This window comes from Callospermophilus lateralis, chromosome 10 (assembly GCF_048772815.1).
Source record: "Callospermophilus lateralis isolate mCalLat2 chromosome 10, mCalLat2.hap1, whole genome shotgun sequence".
Lineage (NCBI taxonomy): Eukaryota > Metazoa > Chordata > Mammalia > Rodentia > Sciuridae > Callospermophilus > Callospermophilus lateralis.
Window position 1 is genome coordinate 51700915 of NC_135314.1, and position 15291 is coordinate 51716205.

Sequence of the window (15291 nt, forward strand, 5' to 3'; positions counted from 1 at the left end):
TCCTTATTGAAGTAGTCTTTCACTTCCTGTATGTTTTCTTTGATTTCACTCCTTATACTATCCTTTACTTCACATATCAGTTTAAATATATACAATCTGAACCCCTTCTTGGACATTTCTTCTACTGTGTTATCAGTGGCTTCTCTTGTTGAAGCATCTTGGTTTGTTTGGGGCACTTTATTCCCTTGTTTTTTCATGTTGTTAATGTGTTTTCCCATCTAAAAGTATGGATCTAAGGCAGGGTAAATTCTACCCTGTAGACTTAAATGTCCCTGAAGGTTTCCAGTGCTTCATTTTTACTCGTGAGACCAATATTAATAGCACCCAATGAATACAATATATAGCCTTAAACCTAATAGCTCCCACTAAGGCATCTACTGCTTTCTTGAATTGAACCAAAATGATGAGTTCAATAACGATCTGTAGTATAAACGGAATATTTGTTAAAACGTTTACAATTTCAAATGGTGGTTGAGAGAAGAGAGGTAGTGTAGTATGCAATATTCGCGTGGGAGGAAACGAGAAGGTAGAAGTAAAAATTCACAGGAAGAGTAGCCAACAGAGATTGGCTGTTGGTTGGAGAAACGTTGGAAAGAAAACAAAATCACAAGAGAAAGGAAGAATATGAACAAAGAGCAAAAAATTAAAGACATAAGAATACAACAAAAATAAAGACACCAATCATATATCATTGTTTTCTACACACTGAAAACATCCTGTTCCAAATATGGTAGAGAGATTAGTGAAACAAAAAATAAAATAAGTCTTGCTGGAAAGTCAACTGCCTCTGTCAGTGTTTAATAGTTTCTGAGTCCTGTCTCTGACATCTCTCGGGATCACCAAACCCAGATCAGCCCTCTCAAACCCAGACTCTATTCCACCATCTGGGTTTCATATAGCTGAGGATCAGCCGCGCTGCAGTCCCAAGATCTCAATGCTGCTCCTACTTGCAGATAGACCACCAGGGAAACACTTAGGCAAAGAGCAACCCTGAGATGCAGCAGCAAGACAAGGGCTAGTAACAGCTTCAGCAGGAAGACCTGCAGGCACCCCGAACACTGGACCTGCAGGTCCCAGCTGGAGTCCCCAAACAGAGGTTCTTGTGATGGTAAACCTGCTGGCACCCAGACCCCAGGCCCTGTCTAATGTCCCAAAATGAGTGCAACCACATGCAACCAAACCTGGAGTCTTCCCTGCAGCTGTCCTCTAGGCTCTGGTAGCAGCAGTAGTGTCAGTGGCTATTGGCAGCAATCAGCAGGTCAGCAGTAGCGGCAGCTGTAGCGGATGTAGTGGTAGCTATAATTGCAGCTGTGGGACATTGTCTCCAGGTGATCTCCGGGGTGTGGGGGGGTGGTCAGCAGCAGTGTGGGCTTCAGTTGAATCCAGGGCAGCAGTTTCTTCTGTAACAGTAGCACCCAGAAAGAAGACCTCCGGGTGATCTGGCAACAGTGGAATCAGAGGCAGCAGCAATGGCGGCAGCTGTGCAGGGGGTGGTTGATTGACAGGAGACTTCTGGTTCAGTGGCAGTGACCATGGAGGTACCAATGGAATTGCCTCCGAGGTAACGGAGGCCTTACCCAGAGAATAGACCTCTGGGCATGGCAGAGTCTTCTGAGGCATCCCAGAAAGAAGACCTCCAGGCAATCTCAGACTGGCAGTAGTGGAATCAGAGGCAGCAATGGCGGTAGCGATGAAGGCCTCTAGTCTAATTTTTAAAGGCCAAGTGGTAAATTCTGTATCAGTTGAACTTCTTTGTGACCTGATGCAGAAATTTATTCATATTTTTAAAATTTGGATTCTTTTAAATTTCACAACAAAGACAGGTGTACTCCTTTCTTTCCACCTGTATGCCTCTGATTTTTCTTGCCTGTTTACACTGGCTACATTTTTGAACAGGAGCAACATGTAAAAATCTTCTTATATTTGTTCTTAAGGAGAAAACATTCAATTTTTCACCATAAAGTCTGGGGTAAGATGTAGTCTTCTTTTGTTTTTTGAAGTGTCCTTTATTAGATTAAGGAATTTTTTTATTTTCCAAGATTGTTGAGGAGTTTTTATTATCCAAGTTTGTTTTTTTAAGTCATGATTGGGTGTTAGATTTTGTCATTCTTTTTCTGTGTTTATTGTGATTCTTGATAGTTCTCAAATGTACATTTCATTTGGCATGAAAAAGTTTTCATGGAGTTCCTCCCCTCCCCTTAGATGGTGATTTTAAAATCAACTATGCTTTACATAGTATGTAGCCTAGAATGAGATCCATAGAAGATGATTTGCTATAATTTTTTGAACGGATATTCATGAAGTGGCTGCAGTTTACATTCTTGCCAAGTTCACCAGATTCTGATGAACACTCAATATTTAGATAGAATTTCAAGTATACAACTCACAATAAAACTTTTGTTTCCTTTGTGAATTTAATTAAAAATAGCTTAAAATAGTTAACTGTATAGCTATAAAATCTTAAGTAATACAAACCCCAGTTACACATTTTCCCAAAATAATAATTTTTCTTTTTGTTACTATAAGCAAAATCATTAGCATGACTTATACTTTTCCATCATCTATTTCTTTGGGGGGAAAAACTGCCACTCAGAGTGGTAAGTCGCGTAACTATTTTTGTACTTGATTTGGGGTGGTTGAGATGATGCTAGGTTTCCTTTTAAAACTGCTTTATAAATATAGCAATATGTACAAAGCAAATTTTTAACATTAATTTCAGTCCTCTTGTAATTCCACTATCAAGTTCCCCATATTGGCCGTGTATATATTGGTTTTATGGTACAGTTTACAGTGTACTGATTTGCCCCATTATTTGGACACTCATGTAATTGCAGTTTAATCTGTTTATTTCTTTTAGTCGAGGGTCTTCAACTGTGAAAGCAAGTGAAATTCTGTGGTTTGTTGAAATTAGTTGATGTATGCATTTTTATCTAGAGGGAATTTTGCATATGATTTAAAGTTAGTTTAATTTTCATTACTCAACATTTTATTTGACAGAGTAGTGTTACTGCTTGGCTAATGTTTCTTTTCTTTTTTTTCCCCCTCAATTTGGATAGAAATGACCAAAAGGCAAAGTGTAGCTCCCTTAGTATTTGTAGTTCTTAAGCTCTGGGTGTTCACAGCTCTTTTAGTAGCAACAACAGCTGGAGCTAACAGATCAGGAAGTTCCCAGCTGCTGTCATTCTAGCTTCTCCCAACAGCTGGAGATAGCAACTGTCAGTGTTATTAACTCTGGCTGCTAAAAGTCCTCAGGATTGGGACCCTTAGTGTTAATAGCTCTTAGCACTCTTAGTTAATAGTTCAGCCTGTTCATTTCCAGATAGAAACCAGGAATAGACAAGATAAAACCATCTGAACAAGTCTTTATTGGGGTTTATTCTGCAGCATAGTGGAGGCAATACAAGGACAGAATTTTTATATTGGCTCTCTCAGTTCTTTTTTTGTAGATGGACATGATTCTTTCTTTTCTTTTCTTTTCTTTCTTTTTTATGTAGTGCAGAGGATCAAACACAGTGCCTCATGTGTGCTAGGCAAGTGCTGTACCACTGAGCTACATTCTCAGCCCAGGAGTGCTGCTTATATAGACGAAAAGGGCAGGTCAGTGCAGGCACAGAGTTCTCTTTCTGTTGACTGCAGAATTTCTTCACCACCATACATTCTGGGTCCACCTGCCCTTGGTTCTCAAGAGTTGGGGAGGTGCTTATTTGGCAGACCAGAATGGAGACATCTGGAGTAGCTGCTGCAGGATTGTTGGGCCTTAAGAGTTGCAACTGCTAGAGCAGTTGTGGCCAGTTGGATTGTTTCCTGGGCAACAATGCCAACTGTGGTAGTTAACCCAGGCAGCTACAGAAGCCCCAGGTGGTTGGATTGGTGTTTCTGGAATAGCAGCAGCTATTATGTTGATAACAGAAGTGGCAGTTGAATTGGTGCTATGTGGCAGCTACAGAAGTAACAGTGAGGACAACAGTTGGCAACTACAGAAGCCACAAGCAGCAGGGAGTTCCTGGCACCCATTACTACTTTCCATGGTTTTCCTGAATGGCTGGAGCTGTTGCTACCTGATATTGCAGGTAGCAAGGCACCATTCCCTGCCCACCTCCACCTGGTTCTGTAAGCCTGGTGCAGGCTGCACTTCAGGGTGTGGTGATGCTTGGTCAGCCTAATAGCCAGGTCTGGTACACACTCCATGCTCCTAGGAAGCTTTAGCAGTGGGGGGGGGGGGGTGCGGGGGGGAGGACCAAAACAACAACAACAACAAACAAACCAACCTATGTGTAAAGACAAGAAAAAGAAACACAAAGAGCAGAAAAATGCTCTTCTGGGGAAGGTTAAGCCCTCTAGTTCTGTCTCAGTTTTTTAATATTCTTAATCGCAGCTGAATGTATTTAATGTTTTATGGTACCTTTGTTAAAGGAAAATTGTAAGCTACTTACAACAGAAATGTCCACATCATCTTTGACTACTTTGTTGGAAGAATTGATATTAAGCTAATAGGTATGTAATGTTATTGCTAAATTAACTGCTAAATTAATTAATGTAACAGCTGTTTAAAAAAGAAAGCAAAATAAGCAAAACCCCAACATTGTTTCTTTATGACTTAAGAAAAATAGTTATTTCTTTAACTCTGCTAACCACTTGAATTCCATATGGCCCTCTTAACAGCATTATGATTTAAATACAGTATCATAACTATGAGAATTATTAGGAATTTTTGTTAACATAGCTTTTAATTGTGAAATTAATTACTGTTAATGCTTCATGGTTGAGCTATCACCATGGAAACTCAGATACTATGTCAACTAGTTATATACTATAATTTTAAGTCAGTTAAGTATAGATTATTAAGATGATTAAATAAATTACTATGCATAAAGCAATTGGTAGAGTTCTGACAAATAGTGCCATATCTTAGATGTTACTGTTGTTTTATTCTTGTTTTTTGTTAAGTGTGAAAATTAAATTCAGATATTCTTTAAGAATTCTTTAAGTTCTAGTCTTTAGATATAATATCTATTTGTGATTTCACCTAAGTACTGTGCTCTATAGGAATTATAATTTCCCCCCAATTATAATATATACTATTGAGAAAACACCAATTTAGATAAATAGCTGATCACAGTGTTTTAAAGCTTGCCATATATCCTTAAATTTTTAGTCTAGCAGCTAGAAAGCATAGTAAAGACTTTGGATTTTACAGTTGACTTACCAAAGATCTAACCATTAATTGCATTTATTAATGGTTGAAAATGAGCTTTATATTTAGACAGAATTCCTTTTTCTGCTACCTGCAAACCTTGAGTTCCTTATTTATCATGTGAGCAGTAAAATAGTTTTTTACCTCTTGAGATATTTGGATTAAATAAACCAGTTATATATGTTAAAAAGTATGAATTTCAGAAAAGCTAAATCATGATACTTAGGCAGATATAAAGTGGACTTATATCACAAATTCTATCCCACTCGCATATTAATGAGAGGACCAGTATGATTTTTCAGTCAGCCCATAGTATGTTTGTGAATCTTAAAGTATTTATGTTAAGCTTGTGTTAACCTAGAATTGCTGAGTTAGATAAGAAACTGGCTAATGTTTGCCAAGGCCATAGTTATCTTTTATTTGCCAAAAATTTATTTTCTTCTCTACTGGATAGAAATCTTTTTAAGTTTGGTATATATAACTTCACTAGGTCTGGACTTTCCATTAATAGTAAATAGAAAGCTGAAGTACATTTCCCTAAATAAGTGTTTCTTAACTGCAGAACTATTGATTTTGGGCTAGATCATTTCTAGGTGTGAGGAGCTATTCTGTATGTTGTAGAATGTTTAGTAGTATTCCTGCTTCTACTTGCTCAGTGCCAGTAAGCCTTTCTCCACTAGTTGTAGAAACAGACATTGCCAGATATTCCTTGAGGGCATTGAAAGAATGCCATCTATCTTTTTGCCTCTTTTCCCAAGTTTCTTATATTATAATCTTTCTGGCACATGCAAAGCACTTCACACAATGTCTGATAACTAGTAATTTATTAAATGATAGCTGAGCTATTAATACCAATAGTTGTATTTGTTGATTTTACTATTAATATCTTGTTTCTTAGGCATTTTTGAAAAATTATTTGGCAAAATATGCTTGTGATATTGATTTATTAAAATGTCATTAAAAATACAAAATCAGATACCTCAGTGCTAATCTTGTCAGCTTCACTCAAGAGTTTTCAAACAGGCCAGATACAGTGGTGCTCATATGTAATCCCAGCTATTAGGAAGGCTGAGGCAAGAGGATTGCAAGTTCAAAGCCAGTCTCAGCAACTTAGTGAGGCCCTAAGCAACTCAGCATGACACTGTCTCAGAATAAAATAAAATTAAATTAAAAGGACTGTGGGTGTTGCTCAGTGGTTAAACACCTCTGGGTTCAAACCCTGGTTTCCATATTCCCCCTACCTCCCCAAAGTTTTAAAACAGTCACAATTAGATTTTCTATGTTAAGGCCAAAATTTATATTTCTTATACTTATTAATGCATATTAAGAATTGGTACATTTTAATTGAGAATATATAGATTGAACACTTTTGATTTATTAAACAAATCATAACAGTGTTACTGTAATTGGATATATTGCATGCTTACATTTACTGTGCAACCAGCTCATAAAGCTAAATGTAGTATTAAGGGCATCAGCTGAATAATTATGCTTGAATTTTGTCTGGCATTTTATTCTGTTAGATACATGCCAAATAATGTACTTATATACTTTTAGGTAAATAGGTGTGCATAGGACTGAATTGTTATGAAGGATCAATATTTACAGCGTATCTAATCAATGAGACAAATCCCATGTGCACAAAAATTGAAGAAATTGCATTTTGAGATTTACACAAAATGAGTTTACTTGTAGTACAAATAAATAAATTGCTGTAGATATATACAAGTATTAAAATGCTTTATATATTTGTTCTGGGTTTTAAAAATTTCGTAAACCTTTAAGATGAAAGAACAATGGTGAGATCCCTAAAGTACTGCAATGGAATAGCTCAAGATCCCCAGCTTGACAATTGTAGTTCTGATTTAGTAAGTGTATTTTTTAATATACAGTCTTTTAAGGAACACATTTTACTTTTCTTGCCTCAGCTGCAGTTGATCTTTTATTCAATTTCAGAAGATTCTTATGATTTGCAACTAGTTACTTATCAAAGTAATTAAATTGGAGAATCCCTTATTTTCTTATACTGTTTTAGAAGTTTGACCTACTTTAATCTTCATCTCCCCCCCTCCCTTTTAAAAATTGCTTAAGTAGGAGTAGAACAGAATAGTGAATTGCATGGGAAATTAGAATTATATTGTTCTTGGGCAAATTTGGAATTAAAGTAGTGGCTAGTGATAATCAGCTACTGTCTCTGGGCTATACTATAGTATAGTATACATTTTCATAAAAAGCTTTACTTACTAAGTACAGAGGTAAGGTATTTGATTGCAGATATATGAATTACTGATTCTAGTTTTATAAAAATTTGACAATCTTCATTAGCAATTATCCTGGTTAGTTCTTAACTGCAATAAATTATCCTAGTTAGTTCTTACCTTTACTAAAATATAGTTCTTAGTATGCCCTCAATGTAGTAGAAGAATGATAAAATTACATAGATGAAGCAATAAATATTCCTTTCACTATAACCCAGCCTTTTGTTGTCATTGGTTAATTCAACTTTTTTTTTTAAGTGTAAATAGGTATTAATCATTTTAATTATAGTGAGCCTAAGATATAAAATGTAACATGTGTGCAAGACTTTAAATATAAAATAGGCTAAGGATGATATTTTCACAATTTTATTTATTGTTTTGGATGTAATAAAGTAACAATAACTAATTTTCTGCTCCTGGGCTGATTAAAAAGCCAAAGCACAGAAAATAATCTTTGGATGAATGAATAAATTAATATTTCAGGGAATTAAGTTGCTTGACTTTTGCTTTACACTTTCTGTGTAGAGCCAGGCCTGGTGGCACATCACTGTAATCCCAGTGATATGGGAGGCTGAGGCAGGAGGGTCACAAATTTGAGACCAGCCTCAGCAATTTAGTGAGGCCTTAAGCAACTTAGCTAGAACCTGTTTCAAAATAAAAACACAAATGGCTGGGGATGTGGCTCAGTGATAAAGTTTCCCTGGGTTCAGTCTCCATACCAAATAAATAAATCAACTTTCTATGCATTATAGATATATTTCAAAATCAGTTTAGTAACTTCCCCAGATGTTTTGTTTAGCTGTAAGTAGCTTTTTTTAAGTGCTAAGGATCAGACCCAGGGTCTTATACATGCTAGGCAAGCTCTCTACAATGAAGCTACACCCCCAACTAGCCCCAGATTTTATTTTGATTTGAAATGTATTTGAAAATGTTTTTATTTTCTTGAACTTTTTCACTGTCCAAGATTATTTTTGTTATTATTCTGCTTAATTAAATTAAGCCAGATAATTGCTGTTTGAGTGGTTTAGAGAGAAGAATCAAATCATAAAATAAGTGGCTCAGGTATTCTTTTTTATCATTAAAACTTTTTAAAATTGGAAAAGAATGTTTAGTGGTATAGTAAGCAAGGATCATGTAGGAAAATCTCAGGGCTCATCTATTATTGAATCCTGTAATGAGTCCCTTGCTACAACATCTTGCCCCTTCCCCAAAGCTCCCAAGCATATATTTGAGCATAGTGGCTCTGCTGGAGTTATATCTTATTCTTGTGGAGAAGATAGCAATGCTCATACTGCAGCAGGTGGAGTTCCATACTGAATCAATGCTGGATTAAATTGGCAAGGCTTTGGGCCCTGACAGAGTTATGCTAAACGAGTACTTTCATTCTGGGAATTTGTTCATAGTTTATTGAAGCAGTTTCAATTATGTAGGAAAAAGAAACAGCATCATAGTTCCAATCATAGTATGCCTACCTGACCTCTGTTGTGGGGGTGAAAATAGCTGAAGAATATAACATTTTAATATAAATTTCTTAAAAAGTGTGCTTTGGATCTAGATTAAATGCTCAAGACAGCAAGCAACATTTACCCCAAGACATCTTTCTGGAGTATCAGTCTTAGATGGCTTGAAGTGCTCAGGGTCTGAAAAAATGTCTCCTAGCATCAAAAACTTGGATTGCTTTTCTCCGGTATTATGTCACTGTAAGGTAGCATGCAAAAACAGCACATGTATTCTTAATGTTTGAATGTAAGGTGGGTTCCTCAAAAAGCTTGGTTATTAAGTCCAATAGTGTTTCAACATATAAGTAATTATGATTTGGATTGGATGGTTTGATTGATTTTAATTCATGTAAATCTTTGTCCTTGACACAAATTTAGAACTTGTCTGTGCAGTTAAGGTGTAATGGAAAAAGATCTGACTTTTGCAGAAATTGCATGTAAATGTCATTTTCCATTAATACAGGATTAATTACTGATTTGGTTTTGATGTTTTACTACTATGGAGAATTAAATGTATAAGAACCATTGATATGCAGAACTAGAAATGCCTTCTGATATCATTTTGATAGAATTACTTGTTGGTGGAAGGTTTGATATTTAAATTAATATGATTTTAATTCTGAATCAAGTTGGTATTTGTGCAGAGGAAGAGGCTTCTAAACAAAACAAACAACAAAAGCATGACTTTCTATTGCAAGTGAAAAAGTGGTTGTGTTAATTTAGTGATGTATCTCCAATGTAAAGTAAGTAAATGTAATGTTTGCCTTAAAGAGAAATGGTTATCATTATATAAAATATTAAAAGGCATAAAAAGTTATATTTTTACCTGGTCTTCTGCAGTTAAAAACAACATTTGGTTTAAAACCAGTTGAAAGCAGGAAAAATTCTCTAAGAAATATAGCAGTTGGGAAATAATTGCTTATTTTGTAATATTATTTTAATTGAAACCTTTTTCTTAGTTTTTATAGTACTGAAACTTCCTAATTGATGATGTGACTAGGTCTCAAATTGCTAGTTGACTAAATAATTATACTTAAACAACCCCCTACCCCCTTTTATTAAAGAATATATTGCTTTTCTGGTCACCTGAAGAGTTCCCCGTTCCCACTTTACTTTTTTTACTTTAAATTCTTTATAGTGTAGGAGAATTAATATTTTCCTAGTGAGATTTCAGAAATTTTCAAAAATGTAAAATGTAAATGGTTGTACAAGAAAAACATTTTAAACAGATTTTTAGTAAGTCTGTTTTAATATTCACATTGGTCATTAAACTATGATCCACTCTAAAGTTCTTTTGCATGGCTTAGATAACTCAGGCTACGTTTTTGTTTCCCCTGAAAGCTAAGCAGTTTTCATGTGATATATATAACCATGTTTCAGGAAAAGAGTTTTAAATGTTTTTTTTTTTCACATTTGGGATTTTTATTTAATTTTCTAGCAGACAATTTACATACCTCCCTCACCCTTTCCTTTAAGTTAGTGTGACAATTTTCCATAATAAACTACTTGAACAGAAGCTTTGGTCAAGAATGGAATGAAATAGCAAAAACAAAAAAACAAAACAAAAAAAACCACTGTTGCCTTTGAAAAACCAACACTTTCACCAATTATATTTAAACAAAAACACAACGATGTTTGTGCCACGTGTTTACAGTGCTTCCTGGGGCGGCTCTCCTCACCGTCTTGCTGGGGCAGAGCGGCAGGCAGCCATGTTTCTCCTGCTGGATGGGGGAGGCTCACACAGCTTCACATTATCCGGAGGCCTTGGATTGAAGACTCTAAGGTCTTGAAATCCCAAATGGTCATGGCTCCATCGATGCCAGTAGTGCAAAATTTGCGACAATCTTGCTTGTCCACCTCATAAATAGACACTTGAGTGATGCTATTCTGGTGCAGCGTTTCCAAGGCTGTATTGCGGTCCTCGGTGGTGGCCCTCTTGTCCATGTTGCGGAAGCGTTCCATGGCAGACATGTTGCGCTGGATGCTCTGCTTTGGAATGTCTAGCTTGGAGACAAAGGTCAAGTAGCCGCGGTCATCGTAGTTAAAGAGCATCGGGCAGCAGTCATGGCCAGCTGCCACAATGCCATTCTCCGAGACAAATGATACACTCAGGAGTGGCAGGAACTCCGTTTTCAGAGTTGAGACCTGGACACTTTTTGAGGCATCAGCAACAGACACGGTGCTGTCGTGGCTGACCCAGGCCAAGCGGCTCCCACTGGCAGAGAAGCTGACCCCATGGACCCAGCCGCCAGTGCCACTGCCACCAAACTCTGACATCAACTGACCAAAAGGCATCTTGCTGCCCCAGGGCGTGCTGGCTGGCTTCTCATCTACTTCTTTAATGTAGGCAGAAAATACTCTGCATTTGAAGTCGCACGATCCTGCTGCCAGCAAAACGTTGTTGGGATGCCAATCCAAGCTGAGGACCGTGGAGCGGATCGGCTTTTTAATGTGCTTGCTTACCCACCAGTCATTTTCAGATTCGAAGTAGCAAACGGAAATGAGTCGTGCTCCACTTCCCACAGCAAATTTGTTCTCTAGAGGGGACCATTTCACAAAAGTGGCTGCACGATTGATCCTCAGGATCACCAGGGTGGGCTTCCAGACACCATCTTTCTGACTCCAGACGTAGGCATTGCGGTCTGCCCCACAAGTGACAATGCGGTCACTCTTGGGAGCCCAGTCAATACCTGTGATGTGTCCGTTGTGCTCCTTGAGTTCATGAGCTTTCACCCACTGGCTCCCATTCTTCTTATAGATGTGCACTTCATGATTATTGGGGCTAAGGGCAATCTGGGTACGATCCCTGTTCCAAGCATGACAGGTGATTGGCTCTAGTAAAAACTGATGCAGGGACATTATTCTTAGTGTTTTCAGAGGATAGAAAGCTGGGGTCAGGGCGGTCCGGAGGGGCTCGGAGCGGAGAATTCGCGGACTCTGGTCAGTCGATGCGAATAAGCTCCGGCGGGCGCGGGCGGAGGACCGAGGCCCAGAGGGAGCCTTAAATGTTTTTAATAATGTTTTTCACTGAAAAATATTTTTAAAAAATATTTATTTATTTATTTATTTTAGTTGTAGTTGGACACAATACCTTTATTTCACTTATTTATTTTTATGTGGTGCTGAGGATCGAACCCAGGTCTCACACATGCAAGGCTCTACCGCTGAGCGACAACCCCAGCCCTGAAAAATATTTTTCTCCTTTTTTATTTAGGCAAATGAAACGTGGTCTACTTGATTCTAAAATGTTGCCCTTTCCATAGAATTAGTTTTAAGAAGTCACATACTGTTGCTTATAATTAGTCTTATAGTCTCTGTGACTTTTGAATCCCTCCACTTTAAAACACTTCAGATCCTATGATAACTCATCACAAAATATCGCTTGAGGTTCTTGGTTGCCCCCTAGTGGGAAAATAAAGAAAATATTTTATTGAAAATGTTTTGCTGTGGTCATAGATTGTAATTAAGATAGTTTTAAAAGCATCTGTTATACTTTACTATATGTCTATCCATCCATCCATCCATCCTTCCATCCATCCATCCATCCATCTATCCAGGGTACTAGGAATTGAACTCAGGGACACTCAACCCCTGAGACACATCCCCAGGCCAATTTTGTATTTTATTCAGAGACAGGATTTCACAGAGTTGCTTAGTGCCTCGCTTTTGCTGAAGCTGGCTTTGATCTCTCAGTTCTCCTGCCTCAGCCTCTCAAGCTGCTGGGATTACAGGCATGTGTCATCATGCCTTGTGGTTATATTATTTTTTTTAATTAAACTTTTGCGTATAGACTTTTTCAGTTTTTTTTTTTTAGTTTTTTGACATGAATCATTGACAAGAGACTATAAAGGAGTACAGTTTCTAAGAATCCTAGCTACATTTTTTGTTAATGTGTTTTTATATATTCATAATTCATTAAAATTAAAATGTTTTAATGTGTAATCAAAATAGGATGGGGGACAGTCCCACAACTTTTGGCCAAAATATATTAGAAATAGCTTGAGATAATAAAGGAAAAAAAATCTTTCTTTGCAGTGCATAACACCAATACTGTACATGTGCAGGTTTATTTTCTAATACCCACAGGCATTTTTAATATCAGTTATTATTAATCATTTGCAGCCTTAAATTATAGGTAAAAAGCGGGTGATATTACTATGTAAATTCTAAATCACATTTTAAAATTAAATTTAGTAATTTTGTTTATGAGCTTTTGAAAATATTAAAAGCACCACTGTTTTTGCTGAAAACATCTCTTTAAAAAGTCAGGTTTTCTATATGGTGAGAGCTTACTTATAATCGTACTGGATACTTTGTGGTGTTAGTATCCTTAGAAGGAGGCCTGCTTATCTTTTATTTATATATTAGAACTCAGAAATAACCCAGGAGAATGTTGGGAGAGTGCAGAGAGCAGTCTGATTCTTAATCTAGAAACTACGGATCTGTCTAGAAGGCAGTTCCTTGAGAGGGTGGATGTTAAGGGAAATTAGCAAACTCATAATACCACTGAGGTTATACTGACTCTAGTTCAGAATTAGCTATTTCAAAATATTAGGTGAAATAAAACCAAAGCCTAAGATCCCTACAAGGAAATTAGCTGTGTTGAGATCAGAAACGTGTTTTGTAATGCCAGTTAAACTTTTTTTTGTTGTTGTTCTTCTATAGTATCTAGAAAATTCTTACCTTTACTAACCATCCTGAGGGAAGCCATCCCGTTGTAATGCTTTCTTTCTTTTGTTGTAAGAATATTGAAGTATGTTTCATGGCAGAGTAATTAAAGTGAGAGAATTCCCAAAGGAGGGAAGCACACCCAAATAAAAAAGTCAAAACTATTTTTGTGATTATTGTCTCTACAAGGATATAGTCTAAGATGCTAAACCTTGGAGAGTCTATTCTATTAGAAAAGAAAAGGTACTAGTTCATTCACAACTATGATTCTTGGCCTGGAACACAAGTAGTTTTAAGGACAAATATGGTATGCCAATGAGTATTTCATAGTCACTTTATGTCATGTTTTTCTTGAATATATTTTTAAATAAGAAAAAGACTGCAAAATCTTATATTTATTTTGAAACTTGATGTGTCATTCAAGTGGGTTAATGTGTAATTTTTATGGGAAATTTTTATATGTGTAATTGTGTATATGAATTTGTATAAAATAAAAGAGGAAAATTTTCAAGAAATCCTGTTCGCATAGCTGTCTTTCCTTGCTGTGTTCTCATATCCTTAAAGGAATGGTTTGCATTTTGCTATTAGAAGACATTAGATGGGAAAAATTGAGAACTATTGTGTTATATAATTGCCTCCCTGCTCCACTCCTTCCTGGGTGGGAAAGTCTTTTAACAGCATAGATTTGAATAGTCTGGCCCATTTACTTTACTTAATTCACTCTTGCTTAATTAAGATTGTGTTTGCAAATAATTAAATACTAAACTAATGAAGAAACTACAATAGGAAACTACCAGTGCCTTTAAATAAATGGATCTTTATTATTTTCCTTATTATAGTCAGCTTGGAAAAAGCTGGAAGAAGTGGAAAGAAAAGGGAGATGTGATTCATAGAGGTAGAGGCATCTGCTTATGTTTTATTGATTAGAACTGTGTCACATAGATTCTTCTAGTAGCAAGAAAAAGTGGTAAATCTAGTCATTTAGCCTCCATATTAAAGAAAAGCAAGGAAAACTAGTAGTGTTGGCCATAGTAATTTTGGGTGAAGCAGCCTGTAGTGTGGCTATGCTAATTTACAAGTATAGAAGAGTTGTCTTTTTGAGAGTAGGTGTTCTGACTGGGGTGAAGTAATAACTCATTGTGGTTTTTATTTGCATTTTTCTGATTAGTGATGTTGAACATTTTTTCATACACATAATGGCTCTTTATAGATCTTCTGAGATATGTCTCCAGGTCTGTAGCCCATTTTAAAATTAGGTTAATTGGTTTATTGCTTTGAGTTTTTATAGTTTCTTATGTACTCTGGATACTAAACACTTGTCACATGTATAATTTGCAAATACTGTCTCCCATTCTAAAGGTCTCTTCACTCTGATGATTGTTTCCTTTGCTATGTGGAAGTTTTTTAGTTCAATGCAATCCCATTTGTCTATATTTGCTTTCATTTCTTGTGCTTTTGGGGTCTTGTCTTGAAAAAAAATTCTTGCTTGTTCCAGTGTCCTGGAGCAGTTCCCTGTGTTTTTTCATAGCAGTTTCATAGTTGTAGGTATTAAATGTTAAGTCTTTAATCTGTTTTGTAGTTGATTTTTTTTTTTTTTCATTCTCCTGCATGTGGATATCAGATCTTCCCAGCACTCTTTATTGAAAAGGCTGTCCTTTCTCCAATGAGTGTT

General features: G+C 36.5%; 1 protein-coding gene and 1 pseudogene across 11 annotated transcripts in view; one reads left to right on the top strand and one right to left on the bottom strand.

Moving 5' to 3' along the window:
* Positions 1–15291, top strand: part of Dlg1 (discs large MAGUK scaffold protein 1) — a 251443-nt gene that overhangs the window by 62865 nt on the left and 173287 nt on the right. The gene's annotated exons all lie outside the window — the stretch shown is intronic.
* LOC143642212 (actin-related protein 2/3 complex subunit 1A pseudogene) lies at positions 10355–11945 on the bottom strand (annotated as a pseudogene).